Source organism: Hypanus sabinus, chromosome 6, assembly GCF_030144855.1.
Source record: "Hypanus sabinus isolate sHypSab1 chromosome 6, sHypSab1.hap1, whole genome shotgun sequence".
Lineage (NCBI taxonomy): Eukaryota > Metazoa > Chordata > Chondrichthyes > Myliobatiformes > Dasyatidae > Hypanus > Hypanus sabinus.
Window position 1 is genome coordinate 34,798,848 of NC_082711.1, and position 17,036 is coordinate 34,815,883.

Below are 17,036 nucleotides of genomic sequence, written 5' to 3' on the forward strand. Positions count from 1 at the left end.
ACAGAGAAAACACCCAATCTAAAAGGAAACATATTGAAAGAAATGTGGATATTGGAGACCGGTGCCCATTGCTAACTTGAAACTAAAAAACATACAAATAAGAAGTGTATAGTAGCCAATCACATAGAAATATTTAATCATTTTTACATTACTTAAAACAAAATAATGATAATATAGGTACTCACAGCATCCCCAAGAAAGATAATGGTGGAGAATCCATTTGGCAGAGATGGTGGAAGGAATAATCTTGAAAGAGAAACTATTCTCCTGTGACAAGGATTAGGCACTTTGGCCCTGGATGTTTGTGCCGAGCATGATGTCAGATTAAACTAAATCTCTTCTGCCTTCATATAATCCAAATGACTCCATTTCCTGCATATTCATGTGCTTATTTACTCTCGCTGCTCTTCTTGGCAACATATTCCAGGTACCTAATGCTCTGTGTAAAATACTTGCCCCTCATATCTCTTTTAAAGATTCTCTCCTGTTACCTGAAATGAATGGCCTCTAGTATTTCTAACTAGGGAAAAAAATTCTGGCTGTTGACTCTATCTATCTCTCTCATAACTGTATAATTTTATCAGGTCTCCCCTTAGCCTCCAACATTCCAGAGAAAATAGTTTTTTCAACCTATCCTTATTGCTCATGCCCTCTCATCTAGTCAGTATTTTAGTAACTCTTCTGCATTATCTCCAGAGCCTCTGTATCCTCCCTGTAAAGAGCCTATCGGAACAATGCTCTCAAGTGCAGCCTAACTAAAGTTTTATATAGCTGCAATATGACTTCCATATTCTTATACTCAATGCTCCAACCAATGAAGCCTTCTTTACCACCCTTGCCACATACATTCTTTACTATCCTATTGTCTTGCTTGCCACTTTCAGGGAGCCATGGACTTGGACCCTAAGATCCCTCCTTACATCAAATTGTAATCGGTCATGCCATTAACTGTATGCTTTGCCCTATACTGGAACTCTTCACATTTAAAACATGTAATATTGAACTGTAGAGTAGAGGACTGTGCAGAAATAAATAAACCAGTATTTAAATGACTAACTAAACAAATCTATTCTGCCGACACTATGCCCTCACATGCCTATCTAGGATCCTCTTACACACTTCTATAGTTCTGCTATAGAGTTTTCCAGGCACCTGCTACTCTCTGTGTAGCACTTAAGAGAGAAATCAAGAGGCTAAAAGGGGACAATGAGATTGCTCTGGCAGACAAGATGAATGAAAATCCCAAGACATCTATGGTTATATCAGGAGCAAAATGGTAGTAAGGGAGAGAATTTATCTCCTTGAAGGTCATTGTAGTAATTTATGTATGGAGCTGAAAGAGATGGGGACGAACTTCTGGATTACGAAGGAGAGGTATTGAGGCAGATTAGAGTGAAAGGCCTGATGTGGTGTCCTTTCTGAACTTGCAGGAGGCTAGTGTAGAAATTGCAGGGGGCCTGCAATACTTAAAAAAAAATCCATAGTCAAAGATGCATTTCTGGAGGAATGGAGTATAAATAACATTGCTCCATTGCTTAAGGAAGGCTCTAATTAGGCATGAATAGGTCAGTGAGCCTGATATCTATAGTGGGTCAGTTATTGGAAAGTGTTCTAAGGGACAGGATATATAAGTATTTGGATAGATGGGACCTGATTATGAATAGTCAGCAGGGCTTTGTGCATGGTAGGTAATGTCTAACCAGCATTATAGAAGTTGACGGCAGTGGATGTTGTCTACATGAACTTCAGTAAGGTCTTTGACAAAGCAAACAACCCTCGGAGGAAAGTGCAGGAAACGTTCCATGCTGCAAGGATTAATTGGCAAAGCTGTGGACTTGTTTTGGGGGTCTTTGTGCATGTATGTCTGGATTTTGGTTACTCTTTTTTGTTGTTTTTGAGCGGTTTGATTGGTGCGATCAATACGGGTACTTCAGTGCAGAATGGATCCGTGTGCACTCTGCAGTGGGCTAGTGGTGGAGCGCGGAGCTGAACTGAACTAAACTGAATACTACTGGATTCCTGGTTTGAACTTTGATATTCTATGTGTTGTTCCCTTGATTTTTGCTCTTTGCTGAATATGTTCTTTTTTTCCATGTTGGGTGTTTGAAGTTTTCTTGAACAGGTTCCAGAATGTTCCTCTGTTCCATCACTGCCTGAAGGAGGATGAATCTCACAATTGTATTCTGCATACATACTTTGATAATAAATGTCTGAATCTTTGAATCTTAATTCTCTTGATTTTTTTTGCTCTGGATATACAGTATCTTTTAGTGACGAAGGATATAGGATTGTGCAGATATCATTTGAACACCAATTTTAGAATCTATCAATTTTAATCATTTGTGTTGTCACCAGTCTTTGAAATTAAATTAAACTCACATCAGGATAAAATCAGTGGAATTTTCCAGATAGGGTGAGATAAAAGTTAGTATTTTTAATCTTCTATTTTAAGAAAACAATTTTTGTTTAAAAAAATGACCTTTTTAGCTCCAAAAACTGGCTCTCCATACTGCCCTATGCATCTGGACTTTTTATTTCCTAATTCGGGGAACTTAATCTGTGCGGATCGGAAATAACATCTTCACCTCACTGGAAATCAGTGCTGGTGCACTTAGGTGTGTGTGCTTAGCCCACTGTTCTACTCTCTCTATACCCATTATTACATGGCTAGGCACAGCTCAAGTTCCGTCTATAAATTTGCTGATGACACAACCATTGTTGGGAGAATTTCAGGTAGTGACAAGAGGGAGTACAGGAGCGAGATTTATCAGCTAGTTGAGTGGTGTAGTAGAAACAACCTTGCACTCAATGTCAGTAAGACCAAAGAACTGATTGTGGACTTCAGAAAGGGTAAGAAGAGGAAAATCACACCAGTCGTCATAGAAAGTTCAGAAGTCAAAAGTGTGTGCAATTTCAAATTCCTGAGTATCAATATCTCTGAGAATCTGCCCTGGACCTCAGCTACAAAGATGACATGATAGCAGTAACATTCTAGTAGGAGTTTCAGGAGATTTGGTATATCACTAAAGACACTTGTAAATTTCTGCAGATGTACTGTGGAGAGCATTCTAAATGGCTGCATCGCCACCTGGTATGGTGAGGTGGGGGGGGGGGGGTGCTGCAGCACAGGATCGAAATAAGCTGCAGAGACTTGTAAACTTAGTCTATCCCATCATGGGTACCAGCTTCCATAGTCAAGGACCAATGCCTCAAAGGTGACATCAACCATTAAGGACCCTCATCACCCAGGACATGCCTTGTTCTCATTGTTACCATCAGGAAGGAGGTACAGGAGCCTAAAGGCACACAATCAACAATTATGTATTGCGTTGTACTGTTGCCCCAAAGACAAAAAATTTCATGACGTATGCTGGTAATATTAACCTAAATCTGTTTCTGACTTTTCATTGCAGTAGTATAATACCATAGATGCTAGAAATCATAAATGAGGCAGAAAAAGCTGGAAATACTTAGCAGGTCGGGGAGTAACTGTGGAGAGAGTTAATGTTTCAGACTGATAACCTTTAATTTGAACCAAATTCAAATTAAAGATTACTGCTATTGACCTGCAGCGTTGACTTCTTTTGCTTTCCACCAATGCTCTGTGACCGGCTCAATTTTTCTTGCATTTTAGGTTTATTTTAAATTCATACTTCCTTATTGTTAGAATAAGGAACTGAATGGCTCATGCAAGAAAAAAAATTATTTGGAATTGGACTTTTCCTGCATGTATACACACTTGAGAAGTTATATAGAAGCAAGAAAGCAAGAAAGGATCATTCTTGTTTTGTTATGCACTTTTAGAATAGTCTGATCCATGGAAATTTTGCCTCTTCTTCCTCTTATTTGGTGTGTTGGGTTCAAGGATGACTTCCCTGCACTCAGGTTCTACAAACAAGTTATAAGGACCTAGAAACTGATCCTGACAGGATCAGGATCAGTTGGGAAACTTGTGAGAAGCTATAATCCTCTGAGATTTATGCTAGGTTCCAGATACAGGGACCTGAGGCTATCAGCATAATTCTGAACATTCCTTTTCCAACTTCAGGGATAATCGTCCAAGGATTTATTCCCAACAGGCTTGCATTTCTTTCAAGAAGGTTTTCATGTTATCCTTGAAGTTTTTCCCCTATCCACCCAGTAAGTTGCAGAGGGTTGTAAATTTAGTTGGCCCCATCTTGGGTGCTAGCCTACAAAGTACCCAGGACATCTTCAAGGAGCGGTGTTTCAGAAAGGCAGTGTCCATTATTAAGAACATCCAGCACCCAGCACATGCCCTTTTCTCTCTGTTACCAACAGGTAGGAGGTACAGAAGCCTGAAGGCACACACTCAGCAACCAGCTTCTTTCCCTCGGCCTCCGATTCCTAAATGGATTTTGAAGCCACGAACACTACCACACTTTTTAAATATATATTTCTGTTTTTTTGAATGATTTTTAATCTATTCAGTATACATATACTGTAATTGATTTACTTATTATTATTATTATTATTATATATTTTTTCTTCTTCTTTTATATTATGTATTGCATTGAACTGCTGCTGCTAAGTTAACAAATTTCATGGCACATGTTGTTGATAATAAACCTGATTCTGATCCTGATAAGCTTCTTATATAGTGGTGTTTGGAAAGAAGTATTTGTTTCAAGAGTGTCTATTTTTCTCAGACCACCAGCATTTGCAGTTTTTAATGATCACTGTTTTGATGGTCTGGAGACAACCATGCATACAACGTGGTTTGTGCAATGTTGCTGAGCATGTGTAATCAGGTGCTGGGGTGCTGGACTGGGCAAGGGCGCTGGCGTTGGATGCTCATGTTGTTCCTGGATCAGGAAGCTTTTGTAGAGCCATCATTGTGCTCTCTCTCCATTGTCCTGGGGTGGCTGCTGAAAGTTAGCCAAATCTCAGCAATGTACGGGAGGGCTGGGATAACAACTGTCTAATGGAGGTCAAGTTATGTGAAGGTTTTGAAACCTTGATCTTCAAAGAAACCATTCTATAGACAGCTTATATTATTCTGCTAATATTGTCACTGTCTGCAATACTTCGTTTAATTAATTGATTTTACTTGGAGATTGCTGGCTCTTCTGGCCCCATGAGAATATGCCGCTCAAATACACTCATAGGACCAATTAACCCATGAACCTACACACCTTTGGAATATGGAAGGATACCTGAGCAACCAGAGAAACCCACTCATTCACTTACAAACTCCTTGCAGAGAGAGGTGGAATTGAACCTGGGTTGCTGGAACTGTAATAGCATTGTGCTCATCACTACGCGACTGTGCCATCCAAATGACCCACTTCTGTTTATTCTTGATTATGCTGAAAAAGACTTCTAGTCTCTCTTTAAACATCTTCCATTTCTTTGGTTGGTTTGTTTTAACAAGCTCCCTTAATGGCCGTTCATCTAGCAGATCCCAGTTTGACCAGAAGTTGATGGTCAGTTCCCTCCTTTGAGACGTGGCTGGATATTTTCCTCCAGTAAGAAACACAGTGCACGATATCACTGTACCATTCGACTGCATGGAGTACTTTGTTTCTATTTTGGAAGATAGAAAAAGTGTCTAGAAATAAACATATAGAACTTCAAAGGCAACACGAGTGAATCTGCAGATGCTGGAAATAAATAAAAAACACAAAATGCTGGCAGAGCTCAGCAGGCCAGACAGCATCTATGGGAGGAGGTAATAACGACGTTTCGGGCCGAAACCCTTCATCAGGATCAATGATGAAGGGTTTTGGCCCAAAACATCATCACTACCTCCTCCCATAGATGCTGTCTGGCCTGCTGAGTTCTGCCAGCATTTTGTGTTTTTTAACATATAGAACTTTATTGGCAACTTTGTTTAAATCATGGTGATGAAAGAAATGTGACATTTAGCTGCACAACACTTACTTATCAGTAGATGGCAATGCAGAATTAGTAAAAAGCCTCTTTGCAGTCCGTATGATTCTAATGGCGTCTGCTGCTGTGGTTTGTCCTTGCATGCTGAGAACTTCTAAAAATTTGCATGGAAAATAATTCATATTCAAACCAATTTTGTCCATAAGTAAACATAAAAGGCAACTGATCTTAACCAATCAGTGATCTACATAGAGCTGACAAGAAGGTTGTTTTCCCTTTGGTCGAGTGATAAAGTACACAATGTAAATAAAATGGCCGGGTAATACTTGAGTGGTTAAATTCTGTAAAATGCTGAATATACTTAATATTTCCAAAGGGATTATTTTACAGTAGAATCATTAAAAGCTACGCCACGTAACATCAGCAGCCTCGTGTAGGTATTGTAAACAGATTTTTGTTTTGTCTTTGAAGATGTATTTAAATGATGCTAATACTCAGGTGGTCAGCCAGCATCTGTGGCGAGAGAAAAATGTTAACTTCTCGGGTCAATGGTCATTCACATAGCAAGCCAAGGACAGACAAACTGAGTTGTGAACACAGCTCAGCACATCACAGAAATCAGCCTGCCCCCATGAACTCTGTCTACACTTCACACTGTCTTAGAAAATCAGCCAACTTAATCAAAGACTCTTCCCAGTCTTGTCCTGGAAATTTGCTCTTCTCCACCCTGTCATCGGGTATAAGACACTAAAGCATCTCTTCCACTGTTATAGGCCTATTGAATGGATGTCATATATGATAAGATCAAAGACAATGTCAAAATCAAATAAAATTTATTATCAAAGTAGCGGTTAAGATCACTCGAGTTTTGAGTATGATATTCTCCCTACGGGTCCCCCTCACTGGAGAAGGCCCGTGCATGACCTTATTTAACATGGGGAGGCTGATGCATGGGCAGCCAGCACACAGTCCTTTACAGAGCAAGGTCAGGGTCCAGTGACATGGCATTGAAGACAACTGGTGACCTTTCAGTGCTGCAGCTTTCCTCGGCCTTCACTGCCGATGTGATGAGTCTTCGCCTTCTGCCAGCTCCACCACTGAGGTCTCGTTTCTGCCAGTTCCACCACTGTGTCGAGCTTCTTGCTTTGTGGCTTCCTGTGAGCAAGAGTATCTCAAGGTTATACAATTTATACATTCTTTGATAACAAATGTGCTTGTATGTTGAAATATATAAAATTTATTTATTCCTCAGCCCTTATGGGTGATGTTCACGTGTATTTTTCCCTCAGTCGCAGGTCCTCTACCAGAGGCCTGGGAGACTGAGGGTTCGGCGCAGTGTCCTTGTTGTTCCAGTACTGCGCTCTTCTGGACCGAGATCTTAGATGTTGTTCCTGGGACTTGTTGGAGCCACTCTCTCAGTCCAGGTGTCACAGCTCCAAATACTCCTTTCACCGCCGGGGTTACTCTGGCTTTAACCTTCCACATCCTTCCTATCTGCTCTTTCAAGCCCTGGTATTTCTCCAGCTCCTTGAATTCTTTCTTCCTGATGTTACTGAAATTCAGGATTGCGTTCTTTTGTCCTGTGTCCAGTATTACTATGTTTGGGTGGTTGGCCAGTACCTACTTATCAGTCTGTATTTGGATGTTCCTCAGGATCTGAGCTCTGTCATACCTTCTCAGGTGTTTCCCATTTGGACTTGGGAGTGTTGAATCCATACCCAGCACAGACATTCCTGTATACAATTCCTGAAACTTTGTTGTGCCGTTCAGTTTATGTTGTCCCTGCCTGCACCTTGCACCCTGCTACTATGTGCTGGATGGCATCAGTGGATTCCTCGCATAGTTTTGCATCTTGGGCCTTGTCTGGTGTGACAGACCCCTGCTTCCATTGCTCTTGTGCTCAGCCCCTGTTCTCGTGCAGCCATGAGCAGCGCCTCTGTGCTGTCCCTCAGCCCTGCCATTTCCAGCCATTGGTAGGACTTTATGCTAGGCACCACCGTGGGGGTCTGGGGTCCTGCTGGTGGCAGTCCGATTGGGGTCTTGGGCGGGACCTCCTGAACTTAGGCTACATCTGCCCACAAGAACCTCTGGATGAGAGTGACAAAGAACAAACATATATATTTGTGTATATATATATATATATATATACACACACACACACTTTCTCTGTAACTGTACCACTTCTGTGTTCCATTAATGTTTTTCCTTTGTACGGCCTGGATATACTGTTGCTGTGAAATGATCTATATGGATCACATGCAAAAGAATGTTTTTTACTGTGAGAATAAAAGACCAATTACCAATTAAATTAATTGTTAGAGAAAATAGAGAGAAGTGAAGGAGATTTTTATTATCACCCGGGGGATGGTGACACTTGGAAAGGATGACTGAAGCAGAAAATCTCAATGTATTTTTCTAAATGACCAGAGTCCAAACCCATCATGGCATTAGTGGAATTTAAACTCAATTTGGAAATCAAATTAATCTGAAATTTACGGGGAGAAAACTAGTAGTAAATGATGACCACAAGACCACTGACACTCATTTGATTCATTTTTGTCCTTCTAAGGAAGAGATTTCGTACCATTAATTATAAGCACAAGATATTCGGCAAATGCTGGAAATCTTGAGCAACGGATACAAAATTTTGTTGGAACTCTGAAAGTCGGGCAGCAGCGATGGAGGGAAATAAACATCCAATGTTTCAGGCCAATACCTTTTACCAGGACTAGAGATGAAGGAAGCAGAAGTCAGTATAAGAAGGTGGGTGGTGAGTATTCGGGGGGGGGGGGGCACGGTGATGGGGGGGGGGTAGAGAGGGAAGAACATGTGATAGGTGAGGGGAACAAGAGGGGGCTGATGGGCAGGTAGTGAGAGAAAGGGTGTGAGGCTAACCAGAATGGGGAATGGAAACATGATTGAAAGGGAGCATGAATTCCTTTACTGCCTCAGTGAGGCCAAATTTAGACTTTATTTTATTTAAAGATACAGTGTGGAATAGGCCCTCCCGGCCCTTTGAGACCACACCGCCAGCAACCCCTGATTTAACCCTAGCCTAATCACGCGACATTTACAACGACCAATTAGTCTACTAACTGGTTGGTCTTTGGAGTGTGGGAGGGAACTGGAGCACCTGGTAGGAACCCATGCATCACACACGGAGGATATACAAACTGCTTACGGAGGATGCTGGGATTGAACTCCGAACTCCGACACCCCAGTTGTATTAGCACTGCACAAACGACTACGCCACCATGGGGACAGTTCTTAGCAGAGCCACATCTCATAGGTTGCCTACAACCTGATGTTATGAACATTGATTTTTCTAACTTTCGGTAATTAATTCCCTCTTGCCCTCTGTTCTTACCTAACCCCTTCATTCTTTATCCATTTTGATTAGTCTCTTATCCCTGTTTTACTTCTTTTCTGCTCTCATAACCTGCCCAGCGTCTCCCTTTGCTGTTCTTCCTCCTTCCCTTTATTCCACCATACACTGTCCTCTCCTATTAGATTCCTTCTTATTCAGTCCTTATCGTTTTCCACCTATTCCCTCCCAGCTTCTCACGTCATTCACCCTCCTCCATCTCATCAACCAGCTTCTCCCTCACTTGGTTTTACCTATAACATGCCAGTTTGTTTTCCTCCCCCTCTCACTGCCTTCTTATTCTGGTTTCTACCCCCTTCCTTTCTAGTCCTGATGAAGCATCTCACTCACAGCGTTGACAGCTTATTTCCCTCCATAGACGCTGTCTGACTTGCTCCAGCATTTTGTGTGTGGCGCCATTAATTGGCCTGTCCCATATATCACTTACGTCTTACCATTGTGGTTAATCCATAAAGTGCTTAGCAAGCTACTGTACATAGCTCCAAGTAAATAAGAAATGCACAATGAATTCTGACCTAATCAGTGAAGCCCAAATCATGACATATGAGTTTTATGTAACCTCCAGGACTATGGATAGAGAACATGGATTAGGTTTTTGTTTGCTGGCATGGGTTGGAAGGTCTTTGGTGTTATAAGTAAACGTTGTTGATTCAATTTTGTGTTAGATCAGAGAACGGCGAAATAAATAGCACTAAGACTGAGGAAGCTGTGTTATTTAGCATTATAAAGCTTAGGCACAGAAACCAGAATACAGGGAAATAATGATAGATAAAAAAATAGAGAAAAAGGACACAGTGGGGAAAACCAAAATTTAAGTTGTAGTTTGAAAAATCAGCAAGAATTAAAACTTGCTGGTAGAATTATGATATCAGACTAGCAATAGAGTGGAATGGAGCAGATCTCACAGGTTTCAAAGTTACATTTAATGTCAGAGAAATGTATACAATATACATCCTGAAATTCTTTTTCTTCACAAACATCCACAAAAACAGAGGAGTGCCCCAAAGAATGAATGACAAATAAATGTTAGAGCCCCCAAACCCTTTCAGCTCCCCCCTCGCATAGCAAAGCAATGACCCCCTTCTCCTGCCAGCAAAAAAGCATCAGCACCTCCCCACCGAGCATTTAAGCGTGCAGCAAAGCATCAATAAAGACACAGACATGCAGTTACCCCAAAGACTACTCATTCACCCCGTAATTCAGCATACCACAGGCTCTCTCTCTCTCTCTCTCTCTCTCTCTCCTTAGTAAGGGAAAAAGAAGTGTCCCTGTTTCATAGCAAGAGGGGAGACATAACAAACAACTCTCTGATTTACGATGGTAAAAGTTTGTAGTGTCACTTCTTCCGAGCTCCGTGGCCAAAGGCTCTGTGTCGAGTCTCTGGGCACACAGCCAGCAGCCAACTCACTGCTTCTGATCTTCTGTCTCCCACGACACACCGATTCCCGGCAGAGGCACTGACCTCAAGTCCACCCACCTCCAGAGGCACGAAATCCCGGAACCCTGAAGATGCACTAGTCTTCTAGGCCGCTTCCTTGGCATATCGAATAGCGGTCAGCTGTGAGACCCCGAGAGCGGGTCCCATTCCCACAAAGAACATAAATCAGAGAGTAACTCCAGGTCAGGGTCTTCAAAAGAACCTTGAAAGGGAAAAACAGATACAAAAGATAGAAATAGAGCTGTTTTTGAAAATGCAAGCAAAGGAGTCACAGTTAGGCACCATTGTTCTCCTAAGTTCCTCCTCCTACCTGTCTAGGTCTTTGTTCTGAAATTATTTTGTACTCTACACTAGTCAATGGATTTCAGTGGGTGGTAGACAATGTGAAGGCATTCATGTGAAATTAACATCAGAATTGAGCAACCAAAACAAGACCACATGGATATCTACATTAACTTACAATCTTCCCTTCATTTATATGAACAGACGATCTATCAAGGGGTTATCAGTTTTCTTAATAGAGACCAAATCCCATTTTCTTCCATCCTACTTGGCCTCTAATTCTAGCAAACCCCAGAATTAATTTTGTACACTGCCAAAATACACACAAAGTAGGAAACAAAGTACCTGACTCGCCCTGCAAGTCCCAGGAAGCAATTTGGTGTGATTAGAAGCCATGCTATTGAAGAGGAATTCACAAGTGCACTCTCAATTTGGGTATTCTGCACAACCAAACAAGTACTACTTTGGACGAAGTGGCTGGAGGTACTTCTATTGGAAACAAGACAGACCAAATGGTACCCAAATTGACCAGTCATCCCAAGTGGCTATACAAGAGTGACAATTTGTTACTGCTGTTTTTGGATGCAAGTCATGTGTTCTGCATCTCTGGGAGCCTCTGCTGATGTACTCTAACCTAACTGGCATTCCATCTAATCAGTCAGCTCATTATTTAGATGCTGATGCTAATCAGGTTCAGACTCAACATTCTTCACGTTACCACGAGTTCACTCATCTGTTTGGCCTGGAAATAGTGAATAATGTAAAGTAGAAATAGAAGATGGACTAGCCCACCTTCTGCCTGAGCCTGCAGCAGACTGGGAATTGTCTGGTGATATTGACGCATTGATTAATTTGTGTACCTCCTAACTCGTAAAGGATGCTCTGGGCCAACTCAAGTAGGATCATCCGTAAATCAGAGATTCATACAGAGTACTGACCTGTGTGGAGACCTGATAGCCTTACTTGTGGGCTCTGCTCCACTGTAGCTGACTGGGCCAGATGTAGAAGCCTTCACTGGAATTTTACTTCTTGGATCTGAATAAAATTAGCCTTGGCAGAAGGTAGTCATGGTGATAGGAATCAGAAAATAGTGGTTGAAGGGTGGTTTAATGATTGGAAATCTGTGACCAGTAATGAATTGCAACCATCAGTACTGAAATCTTTGTAGTTTCTGTTGTACTAAGACTTGGATCTGAATGAAGGATACATAATCAGTAAATTTGCAGACAACGTGAAAGGTGGTGGTGTTGTGGATGGCAAGGAAAGTCGTCTAAGGCTACAGCAAGACATAGATCAGATGGAAAGTTAGCAGAGTGTTAGCAGATGGAATTTAATCCCAACAGCTGAGAGGTGATTCATTTTGTAAAATCATGTAGGGGGTAGAATATAGTAACTCGCTAAGGAATTTTGAACAAATGAACCTTGGGATTCAAATCGAGAATTCCCTGAAACAGGCAATGCATGTTGACAGTGTGAGGAAGACATCATATGCTGGGGCATAAAATTAAAGTTAGGACCTTATGTTGCAAATAAAACTGCGGTTAGGCTGCACTTGGAGTATGGTGTTCAGTTTTGGTTTCAATTTCACTGGAGTGTGTGCCAAGATCACCGGGATATTGCCTGGATTAAAGGACTTTAGTTAATTAGAGAGATTAAATAGGCTGGACTTGATTTCCTTGGAGGTGATGAGTCACCTGCAGAGAGATATATCTTTACAGGAGGCATCGGTCAGGTAGATTTTGAAAACCATTTTTCCGTGGAAGGGGTAATAAAAACATAAGGTCATAAATTTAAAGTGAGAGGAAATAGTTTTGAAGAAGACTTAAGTGGCAAATTTGGCACAGAGTGTGGTTGCTACCTGGACCTTACTGACAGAGGAGGTGGTGGAGTCAGCTACAGAGACTACATTTAAGGGGGTTATAGATGGCAACTGGAATGAGTAAGGCATAAAAGGATATGGACCTAATGTGAGCAAATGGGATTAGCGTAGGTTAGGATGGACATGGTGGTTTGAAGGCTCTCTTTATTTGCTGGGTGACTCTAGCAGTCAATGTCTCTAACACTGTGGGAAAGCCTTACTCTAGAACATATAAGCTGGCAAGTATGTCACTAAATGGCCTTCACTTGTCTCTAACATTTTCAAACTCTGAAAGCTTAAAGAAGAAATTAAACCACTCATAAAAATGCTGCAAACAGATAAAACAAAACAAAGCAGAGCAACTTTCAAAATCAGCTTATTTTCTTGTCTCCTAAACTTGCATTGGAGGTTCCACTGAAGATGCCGGGTATCAGATCCGAGTAAGGCTGGGGCCTGCTTTTTCACTCGATGGTGAATCCATTAATGGAGCAAAATAATAGATTTGCCCAAGTTACAATTTTCCGTGCTGCGCTACGGTCTGGGAGTCACTTAAGTTTCAAAGGCGGAGTGTTAGCTGCAGACATTGCAATCTGTCATCTTGACAGAGGGAAGCTGGTCCTACCCTATTTGTAAATATTGCCATTTTACCAACGTGCTGTGCTATGCTGCTCCGAGCCTGACATGGTGATTGATGTTGTATTGCAGTGATTTATCTCAAAACCTGTTGAAAAGTGTAGGGAACTCGTCTATATCCACAGCACAAATATGGAAAGGCACGTAAAGGCTGCAGGAACATTTGACAGATGCACATCCAAGTGGAAGAATAATATCAGCTTCCTGCATGATACAGGATTCCTGCAGATTGTGGTATCATGGCTTGGTGGTGGGGAGGGTGGGATAGGAAGATGTTCATTTTACTGTTGTTGTGTCCATATTGTAAGTTGGTTGTGTGTAGTTCTGCTGAATATTGTGGGCATTCAGTGTTGGCACTAGAGGTGTGGAGACACAGGCTGTTGAAATGTGTTTTTTGTCCCCAGCATATCCTCTTACTGTATTGGTTATTAATGCAAATGACTCATTTCACTGTATGTTTTGATGTATGTGTAACTAATAAATTTAATCTTGAATCTTGAATTTCTCATTGATGATTTTAGTACAAGATGAGCAGCTGAATCAGCAGACAAGAAGCTATAATTCGAGAATTCTGATCAAAGCTAATCAAATTCTGATCGAGCCAAATTGATGGGAAGTAGAGAGAAACAGGGCTTGTTTTGCTGTTGTGCTTTGTTCCCTGCTATGTTCTGTTTTGTGTTGCTCTGCCAAGCTTTGTAGGTACGATATGTTAGCAGCGGAATGTGTAGCAACACTTGCAGACTGTCCCCAACGCACCCTTAGGTGTATTGGTTGCTAATGCAAATGACAGATTTTACTGCTTATTTTGATGTACATGTGATAAATAAAACTGAATGGTAACAGACATGGAGAACTAATCAAATCATGAGAGGCTGGGGATGCTGAAATCCAGAGCAAAAACGAAACTGCTGGAGGATCTCAGCAGGTCAAGCACATCCATGGAGTCAAAGGATTTAGACAAGTGGGTCCTGAAGCAGGGACTTGACCCAAAAGGTGGACTGTTCCTTTGCCTCTACAGATGCTGCCTAATACGTTGAGTTCCTCTAGCAGTTTGTGTTTCTGCATGAAGAAGTAATTTACTCACTTCATAGGATGTTATGGGCCACAAATTCTGATATCACCTCTGTATTAAAAGCAGAATTTCCTGTTGCACCCTGGAAATGGACAATCTTGAGAATGAGACAGGTGGTGTGTAATGGCTTCTGAACCAAGTTCAGCTGCATAAAAGGAGCTGTCTGACAAGAAAAGTTTGTCTGATGTTATCACTGCTCTGTGTTGAACACTTGTAATTGGTTTTCCAAAAAGGAAGACAGGATGAGATAGCTGAGAGGTTAGACTGAGATTTTATGCTGTATCTGTTGAAATGTGTTTTTTTTTTGTTCTCTATGTTGTGTTCCTGCGCACTTTACAAAGTATCTAAACCCTTTCTCCAATTTCTCAAAATTCCTTTTTATGGGAAAATCAATTATTTATTTTTCACCTCTCACTGATGACTCTGCCATCTCATATTGGCATTACATCAACATTCTTTACCTCATATAAATAATGTAAGATTTTAATATTTCTTTATGACATAGAAGGATGGCCCATGGTGTTTACCCCAGCTCAAAGGCATTCACTTAAGTCCAATTTGACCTGTTTCCCTAGGATCTCATTGAGTACCATGGGATAATTTAGTCTAACTTATCTATGCCAGCGTTTTGTAAAAGCTATCCAATTGTTCTTTACCCCAATCCTTACAATCCCTGCCATCAGGATCATCATTGTATACTGTGTCCTGTGATGTAGGTGATCATGATCTCTGACCATGATTCTTATTGGCAAATTTTTCTACAGAAGTGGTTGGCAATTGCCTTTCTCTGAAAAGTGTCTTCACAAGCCATTATCAATACTCTTCAGAGATTGTCTGCCTGGTGGTCAGCGACTGCACAACCAGGACTTGTGATACGCACCATCTGCTCATACAACAATCCAATACCTGTTCCTATGGCTTCACGTCTGTGGTGAACTACGTGTGCCTGTCTGGACACGCCCCCTGCTGACCGCTCCTGTGGCTCCTCCCACAGGCCCCGGTATAAAGGCGATCTTAGCCTGGGCCAGGCCTCTCAGTCTCCAGGATGTAGTATGGTGGTCACTCACTGCTGGTTTCCTTCTTCCAATCAATAAAAGCCGATATCTCGCCTTTACGTCTCAGAGTGAGTTATTGATGGTGCATCAACGTCACTCTGTCTAAGCAGTTGCTACATCATGCCCAAGGGTGACCTGCAGGCTAGCAGAGGGAAGGAGCACCTTCTTTGGTAGAAACATATCTCCACCCTGCCACCAATCACTATCACCTACTCCAATCATTATGTATTAGCCACACACACACAAAGCTGGCAAACTCATTTGAAGCCACTGATTATTTGTCTGATGTGTTTAACACTCTTTTTCATCTTCCCTTCTTACTACATCCTATTCACTCTCTCCGAAATGTGAAGCACAATGATAGATTCTTCCATTTATATAGATTTGTAAACTCCACAGAAGGACTGTAGACTTTACAGATGCATTATTAAACAATCATTATTGAGCCACCTGAGGAGTCTCCTTGAAAAGCAAATAGTAAATCCCTGGAATTATTTACCCTGGAGGTCTGTGGAAGCTAAGTTATTGGGGATACTTATTGATACATTTTTGAAATGTCAGTGAATTGATTGCGATGGTACAGCTCAGCCATGATCATATTGAAGACAGGATGTGTTTGAGGGACTGAGTAACCTACTCCTTCTCCTATTTCCTTATGTTCTAAAGTGGATAATATCTCACTGGCTTTCCATTCCATCTTGGACCACATGGACACCAAGTAGCTATTTATTGATTAGACTCGGAGTTCAATCCCATCATACCATCAGTACTAATCAACAAACTTCAAAAATTGGGCCTGTGTTTCTCTCTCTGCCCCTGGATCCTTGACTTCCTCATTGGGAGACCACAGTCAGTGCGGATCAAAAGAAATAACTCGTCCTTGCTGACAGTCAACACCAGGCCATGTCAAGGAAGCATCCACTGTTCTACTCTCTCCATGCTTATGACTGTGGGGCTAGGCACAGTTCAAATGGCATCTATAGATTTCTGAATGGACAATGAGCCAACCATCAACACGACCTCATTATTTTTGGCTCACTTTTTGCACTACTTATTTAATGGAAAAGAATTATATTTTGCATATTTTTTAATGTATTGCTCTATACTGCTGCAAAAAACAACAAATTTCAGGACACAACCAATGATATTGAACCTGAATCTGATTCAAAGGCTCACAAACACAAGAACATCTGCAGATGTTGGAAATCCAAAGCAATACACACAAAATTCTGGAGGAACTCAGCAGGTCAAGCAGTATCTATGAAAACATGAACTGTTTCGGGTCAAAACCCTTCATCCACATTGATGAAGGACTTCGGCCCAAAATGTCAGCTGTTTACTCTTTTCCATAGATGTTGTCTGGCCTGCTGAGTTCCTCCAACATTTTGCATCTGATTCAATGGCTTGTACGAAGTTTACGAGGAAGTTTTAGGAAAAAAGAAACTCACGAAGCAAAGGTATTC